This window comes from Monodelphis domestica, chromosome 3 (assembly GCF_027887165.1).
Source record: "Monodelphis domestica isolate mMonDom1 chromosome 3, mMonDom1.pri, whole genome shotgun sequence".
NCBI lineage: Eukaryota > Metazoa > Chordata > Mammalia > Didelphimorphia > Didelphidae > Monodelphis > Monodelphis domestica.
Window position 1 is genome coordinate 307604027 of NC_077229.1, and position 8690 is coordinate 307612716.

The window sequence follows — 8690 nt, forward strand, 5'->3', positions numbered from 1 at the left end:
TGTATGTGTTTACACATATCACATAATACATATGTGCATATTGATATTTACCATATAAGAAAACAAAATGCTTTAGTATCATTTTGAAGATAGTTTTGACCCTATGAAATGCCTATAATGGACTTCGAAACCCTCAGAGATCCCTGGAACACATTTTGAAAACTGATGGATTAGACTAATATAAAGATTAAAATTAATATCCAATAACTAGGTATTATATTTTAAATGTTTTATTAATAATAACTAAAGTAAAAGAAATACCTAAAAGCCCACCCAGTCTTAAGAGAAGAGAAAGAGGGAGGAATCACAGCAAACTTAAATACAATCAGGTAAGCATGAGGACACAAGAAAAGAGAAAAGGATTCTAGGTAATATAGAAAGGAATTTTGGGTAATGTAGTTTTTAGGGCTTCAAGAATTTCCAACTATACAAGAGTCTTAATCAGATGAATTCAGAGCTGATTGCATGACTGGACTCTAGTTGTTAGTGGTTCAATATTAATATGGTAGAAAGTCTCTAGTGAAGTACAGTGATTCCTTACATATTAAGAGTTATGTTTCAGAGAACCCCGTGTGAAAAATTTGTGAAGTAGCAGCATTATATTTATTTTATTACTTATATTATTTTATTTAAGTTTATTTTATTAATTATATTTATCATTTATTTATATTTATTCATTTTTATATAATTATATTTGTTATATTAATTATATCTATTTTAAGGCTTTGTAAGGCCCACTTTCCTACCAACTTTTTCCACACTCTTATTAACTTTTCCCACACTATAAACACTGAGCCAATCAGCACCCAGGATATAGAACACAGCACTGTGGTTGGTCACCTTTAATTCTGTCAGCCCATACAGAAACACCCACTTTGTGCTCAGCTGTGTACAATCTCACATTGGCTAACTTGTGCAAAAGTATGGTATTTATCTGCAAAATCCAGTGATATAGTGAAAACTCTGAGATATAGAATTAGACTTTTTTTTTTAAATAAAACCCTGAAGCCAGGATAAGTGAATGGCAACAAAGCGAGGGAAACCTGTAGTCCAAGGATTTAAAGTTGGCTCTGTGAGGTTTAACGTTTTTATTTATGAATAAGATGAAAGCAAATATAATATTCCCATCAAAAATATAGCTGTCACAAAGTTAGGAAGGATAGCTAAGACTAGATTGATTGGTAGAGATAGGATGCAAAAGTGTCTTGAGAGACTAGATTTGAGGTGTCAAACTCACATGCTCAAGGCCATAAGTGTCAGCAAAGCTCCAGAGTTAAAGAGAACCAGAATATAATGTAATTGGGAAATGTTTAACAAAATAAATAAAAACACAATACAACAAAGATAATGTCAATACGCGGTTTTCTAAGTGTGAGTTTTAGATTTACTCCACCCTGCTTAGTCTTTAGAATTCTAGCAACCAGGAATGTATACACCCCCACTTAAGGATTAACTGTAGGGGAGGATGGTCTGTGACCTGTGTGCTAGCAAGTGACCAATCAGAAACAATTGACTGACCCCCTGGGCTGTCCTAAACCAAGTTTAAGCCACCATTGGTACATGTGAGACACAGGAAGTGATGTAAAGAATGGCCTTTATAATTTGTGTCACTTCCTGTGAAGGTTTTTTTTTTCAGCTTTTGTGGACTTTGTGGTTTTGGCAGATGTGGAGGAACTGGTGCTAGGTGGGTCCTCAGGCTGCTTCCCTTAGTCAATCATGTGGTGAGTCTTAAGATTGAATCCTCTTTCCCTGGCTTTCTGAAGGCACCAGCCTCCAAGGAAACCCCTCATCTTGGAGGAAGCCTTGTGGCTAGAAACCAAGCTAGATTTAATCTTCTGGGAAAGCCCCTTGGCTGAGACCTCTGAACTCCCTCTGGATCAGGCCACGCCAGAGCAGATCTTTACCCCTTTTTACCTCTTAATTTCTTCCTTCTATTGTAATTGTATTGTATTGTATTGTAAATAAATCACCATTAGATTCTATTCTGACTTGAGTATTTCTTTGGGATTTAGAATTTAAATCCCTTGAGACCATTAAATAATATATTCATTCTCAACCCAAAATTTTACCCTTACATAAATCAATATGCTGGGATAGGAACCTATTTCTATTTGAGTTTGATACTACAGAATTAGGGTTAGAGCATTAGATCAAATTTAATACTACAAAATTCCCAATAGGGTTAAAAGTAAAATCTTGAGCTTGGGTACAAAAATCAACTTCATGAGTAAAAGATCAAGGATATTAGGCTAGAGATCAGTTGATTTGAAAGACAATGGGAGCTTTATTGAAATTTGGCTTCAATAGGAGTTAGAGGTAAGATGTGATCAATAAAAAAAGATAATGGGATCTTGGGATGAGTGAGGAAGATTTAGCTTCTAGATGTAGGGATGATAGTACCACTATCCTCTGCCCTTGTTGGGTTTTATTTGGAGTACTTCAGTTCTGGGCACCATGGTTTAAGAAGTACATTGCCAGGCTAGAGAATGCCCAGAGGAAAGCAACAAGAGTGTGGAAGGCCCTTGAGTATGTGATGTATCATATTAGTTGAAGCAACTAGAAATGTTTAGCTTGGGAATAGGAAAAAATGAAGCTCCAGCACAATTACCTTCAAGTTTTTGCAAGGCTGTCTTGTGGAGAAGGTATTAAACTTATTGTGTTTGACCACCAAGGACAGAACTACGAACAATGAATGGAAGTAGCAAAGAGATTAGGTCAGGTTTGACATGAAAATTTTTCTAACAATTGAAGTAAGCCAAAATGGGCAGGCTAGAGTCTGTGGTTTTCCCCTTCACAGAAGTCTTAAGTAAAGTCTAGATAATGACTTGTTGGATATGTTATGGTGGAGATTCTTTTTATGCAAGGGTTGGATGAGATAATCATTAAGCTATTGTGAAATAACCAACTAAAATAGCCAGGTTTGGTCACTTCACAGGTTTGTAAAATCATGTCTGTTGTCTCTGTTCCTCTCAGGCTCTGAAGGCAAGATGGTTACACTCAGTCCTGGAACTCTCAAAAATGCAATCTGACTGATGTTTAAATGTTAAAATCAAGTTTAATGAAATAAACAACAAGGATTGGGTGAGGTTGGGGGGGCCAAGGAGATGCCTAGGCTAATAAAACTCTGCTTAACCCACCTCTAAGAGACTTTCATAACTCTCATTTCTTTTGCTTGATGCTATCTCACAACCTTCTTGACTGCTCTATGTCCCCCACCCCCAAATCCCCTATTACTAGCTTTCTTAGTCTTTAGCCTCCCCAAAACAGGTTTTGGTAAAGGTATCAGATCATGTTGACTAGATCAGGGTTGGAGACCAAAATGGCCTGATCAGCAAAGATGCAGGCTAGCATCTGTGGAGATCAAGTAACAGTTTAGGTCAGACAAGCTGGGTTTTTCTCTTCAAAGTATCATAGATAGACTTCAATCAGATCAGGAAATGGTTGGGAGGAATATCTCAGGACCAACAGGAAACAAACACAGGAATCTACAGGAAAAATACAACAGGATCCAAGGAGATCAAACTTCAGAAACTGTGAATTCTCTCACTACTCCCAAACTTCTCCTCAGGGCTGGCAGTTAACCACTCAGAAGTCTCTCTCTCAGAATTCTGAGATAGACAGGAACATTCTTTCCCTTGCACTCCAGCCAGATCTTATAGTTTTCACCCTGTCACTGTATAATTGAAAATCTGTTACTCTAAAAAAGAACTACATTTCCCGGAGCCCACTGACTTCTTGTATTATGTACTTCCTGTAGACAGATTTCTAATGATCATTAATAAATCTCTTAAAATGTAATATTTTTATTATTTGAGATTTAAATTTAATTTTTACACCACTCTCTGCATTTTTCTGTATCTTTCACTCCATTCTCTCAACTGTGAGGATTGAATTCTTGCTACTTGACAGAAATACTCCTTATTTAATCACTGATCATAGCCTGACTATGTAGTAGGAAATTCCTATAAACTCAATAACTTGCTTGATCAACTACATTAAGGTAAGGAATTCAAGGTTAGTGAACTATCAATTTCCCAAGCCTCATGTAATCCAGATATGTAAATTCAGAAAAAAAAACTTTCTTAATCATAACTCTCAATAAATAACGGGGATTATAGTTCAGACTAATGGATGATTGATTGCTCTTAAGGTACTCCTCCCATTTAGTACCTGTGAATCTTCCCTGCAAGAAAAATAATTGGGTTCATTGTGTTACATATTAAAAATACACCTGAGCCGCCATATGTTTGTGTACTATTTTAAAACTAAGGAGTTAGGGAGAAGTTGGGTGGCTCACTAGATTGAAAGTCAGGCCTAGAGATAGGAGGTCCTGGGTTTAAACCTAGCCTCAGATACTTCCTCTCTGTGTGACCCTGGGCAAGTCGTTTAAGTCCTGTTGCCTAGCCCTTACCATTCGTCTGCCTTGGAACCAACACACAGTATTGATTCTAAGAAGGGAGGTAAGGGTTTTAAAAAAAGAATTGTCTTGGATCATTGTATTGATAAGAGTAGTCTCTTACAGTTGATCATTGTTACAATATTGCTAGTACTGTGTACAATGTTCTATTGACTTCATTTTGTATCAGTTCATATAAGTCTCCCAAGACTTTTATGAAGTCAAACTGCTCATCATTTCTTTTTTTTTTTTGGTTGTTAATTCAAGCTTAGTTATATATTTATTTGTTACTTTAAAATATCCATATAACTCCCTCCCTCTCTCCTCTCATCATTTCTTATAGGACAACAGTATTCCATCACAATCATATATCACAACTTGTTCAATCATTACTCAACTGATAGATATTTTCCAATTCTTTGCCATCATAATCAGAGTTTATCTATCTATCTATCTATCTATCTATCTATCTATCTATCTATCTATCTATCTTTCTAATTATAGTTTTTCTTTGACCTCTTTGGGATACAGACTTAGCAATGGTTTTATTGGGCCAAAGGATATGCACAGTTTAAGTATAGTTCCAATTTGTTCTCTAGAATGAATGTTTACATTCATAATTCCACCAACAATGCATTAGTGGGCTTATTTTTCAACATTCTTTTCAAGATTTTGTTATTTTCTTCTTCTGTTATATTAGTTAATCTGATAGGCATGAGGTGGTACCTCAGAGTTCTTTTAATTTGCATTTCTCATATCAATAGTGATTTAGAGCATTTCCCCATATGATTATTTTCTGAAAACTACCTGTTTAAATCCTTTGACTATCAATTGGAGAATTTATATTTATATATGTAGCTAAATATATAGTATCCCACATATTTGAGGAATGAGGCCTCTATTAGGGAAACTTACAATAAAATTCCCTAGTTTCCTGCTTTCCTTCTAATTTTTACTATATTGGTTTTGTTTGTGCAAAATCTTTTTAATTTCATGTAATCAGAATGATCCATTTTATTTCCTCTGACCTTCTCTCTTATTTCATCATATTTCTTAATCTATCTATTGGTCTGAATAGTGAAGTTTTCTAATTAACTTGGGATATCACACTTTATATCTAAATCATGTATCTCTTTGGACTTCATCTTTGTATATAGTATGAGATGTGAATCATACTCTCTGAGAAAACAGTCTTACACTAATTTGGTTTAGATGAACATCTTATACCACACACCACAGTACATTTTAAAGGGACACATGACCTTAAAATGAAAAAGCATAGTATAAAATCAATTAAAAGAGAAACAGACTACATATATCTCATAGTTATGGATGAGTTGTATTCTTAACCAAACAAAAGAAAGAGGGAATTACAAAAGACAAAATAGAACACATTGATTACTTGAAAATGAAAAACTTCTACACAGAAAAAATTAGTGTATTTGTGACAGAGGCTGGCACTAAAGAAAAAGTGCCAGGCTGAAGAGTGTGTGAAACTGATCACCTCGATGGTGGAGGGGCCCCAGGAATCTGGAGGAGGAGAAGGTTCTGGCTGGGAGAGGAGTTGGTCTCTCAGTCGGGAGAAGCTGAAGAGAGAAGGCTGAAAAAGACTTTCTCCTGAGGGTTTCTCACTTTTTCCTGGCTGTGACTGGAAATCTTCCCCCCCCCCCCCAACATTTCCCAATTGAAAAGACTATTGAAGAGGAAACCCATGAAAGACATTTTAAATCTCTGTCCAACTTTACTTCAGCTCCTGTTGCCCTGAGTCTGAACTGTGGCCAAGGGGTCAAACCCAGGCTCAGTCAACCTGACTTTCTCTTAAGGGGCTCAGGTTGTCAAAGCCTGAGTTCCCCCCCAAACTCAAGGAGGAAGGAAAAGGGTTTTAGATAGAGATGGGGACCCCCTTTTCTGACCTTCCTTTCCCATTTTTTCCCTGCCAGTTATTCTTTGTATTATCCTGATTTAGTTGACATTAAAATAGTTATTTTTCCCCCAAGCTGTGAGTGAACAGATCAAGGGGAGAGAGACCCTTTGGTCTCAAGTAGTGGAGGGGGGACAAGAGGGACAGAAGAATCTGGGAGATCAGCCTTAGCTGAGGAGGGAAGTCAGAAAGGGGAAAAATCTTCAAACACCATCTCCTCTCTCTGAGCCAACCTTAAACATCAGCTGTCTTCCCTGAACCCCACTTTGAGAAGGGAGGTTTCCACTGTTCTCTCTCTAAACTGAAAGATGGAACCCCTCGGTTACAACTAAACAACCACTTGAATACAAATGGCACCCAAGATTTAAAAGAATCCCATTAAAAAAAAGCTTTGGTGACCAACTATTACCAACTGTCACCAACTGTCAATTGTAACTCCTGAGGCTAGCATCCATTGTCATGGGCTCTGCCTAGGGGTTTCCACACAGTATCAAAGACATCTTGATTCCAGGTGGGGGGAGTACAAGCCAGGCACCAACTGCCTCTGGTTTCTTTTTCTTTAGTGCCAGACTCTGTCACAATCTTGAATAAGAAGGAAAATGTTCAAAAGTACCCATGAAATATAAACAATTAATAAATATGTAATGCTAAAGTCATTCCCAAATAGATAAGTGATTAAGGAATATTAGCAAGTATTCCTCAGAACACTGGAAGGTATTCACAACTCTCATGAAAAATACTCTAAATCACTAACAATAAAAGAAATGTACATAAAAACAACCCTGAGGTTTTATCTCACATCCTGAAAGTGATAAAAAATAATAAAAAAGCAATAGTCAATGTTGGAGAGGTTTGGGGAATATAAGAACACTAATATATTTGTGGAACTATGAAATTGTAAAAACATTTTGGAAAGCAACTTAAAATTTTGCAAATAAAATAATTAAAATGTATATACTCTTTTAATCAGAGGCTCCATTACTAAACTTATACTCCAAAGAAGCTGTCAATAGGGGGAAAAGTCCCCATATATTCCAAAATATTTATAGCAGTATTTTTTTGTAATAGCTCAGATTTGTAAACAAATTAATTGAGGAATGGCTAAACAAATTGTGACTTGTGAATGTAATGGAATACCATTGTGTTCTAAGAAGTAGTGTATGAGATGAATATAAAGAAGCATGAAAATATTGATATGAACGGATGCATAGTGAAATAAGTAGAGAAAAAGTACACAAAAACTATAGCAACATAAAGAGAAAGAACTGATGAACTCTGAGTGCAAATTAAAGCATACTTTTTAAAAGTTTATTTTTCTTGTTTTTTTCTAATATGCTTAATAGATATGTTTCTCATAACTTCATATGTATAATTCATATTACCTTCTCAATATGGGGGAGGGACCAAAGGAGGGAGAGAATTTAGAACTGAAAATTACAAAAAAATGCTAAAAATAAATAAAACATAATTTGGAAATATTCAACAAAATAAAATATGATAAATATAAAAAAGAAAGCTTATGCAAGCAATGTCTAAAACAGATCTGAACTCTTTTCCTGTACCATTTTGAATATATTAAATGCTAACAGATGTTGGATATTTTATAGTTTTTAAATTTATAAAAATTTACCTACTAAATCTACAAGCAAAAAATAAACAACTATACAATATCTATGTCCCCTTGACTTGACTAGGCATATCCAATTTGCCTAACATGAAGACCTTGAATTGTCCCCTTGAATTGTTCTTGTGAGAAGGGAAAGACTTCTTTCCCCTGCTTTCTCATTTGGACCCCAGCTCTGGGAGATTCATGAACATGGGAATATTTGTTCCTGTTCTGTGTTTGTTCCTTTTAGTTCCATAATTGTATGTGTGATGGTGTAGCCAGTCAGTCTGGGATGGAAGCCCTTAGAAGCTAAGCTGCCTGGGATTTGAACTTGACAGAGGTTTTTGCCTTGCAACTCTGATGCTATAAGTATTATCTCTGGGACTTGAATGTGTGGAAGACAAAAACATAATACATAACCAAACACTCCCAGGCCCATTTCTTAGAGGGGATAAAAGAGGAGGAAAGAAGTTCTTTCTCTCTCTTCATTTCAATTCTTGGAGTAGCACATTAAATGAGAGAATAGTTAAAGGTGTCAGAAAAGAGTAACAGAAAAGCACCATCCATGTCTTACAAGTTTTTAAAACACAGCTAACCAAAGGAGACTGCCCTATGTGGTAGGGGACCCAGAGGCCTTCATTTTAGGCATATTAGGTATACCCAGTCAAGCTTGGGCTACATATAAAATATTTGGGAATTGACCTACCTAGATACTCAGAGGAACTATATAAAGAAAATTATACAAACATTCTTTATATAACTATAAA

At 35.8% G+C, this 8690-nt stretch overlaps 1 long non-coding RNA gene across 1 annotated transcript; it reads left to right on the forward strand.

Moving 5' to 3' along the window:
* The first annotated feature begins 1613 nt into the window (after positions 1–1613).
* Positions 1614–3143, forward strand: LOC103092771 (uncharacterized). Its single transcript, XR_464400.2, has 2 exons — positions 1614–1721; positions 2974–3143. It is a non-coding gene; the product is annotated as an uncharacterized LOC103092771 (long non-coding RNA).
* Positions 3144–8690: the final 5547 nt, after the last annotated feature.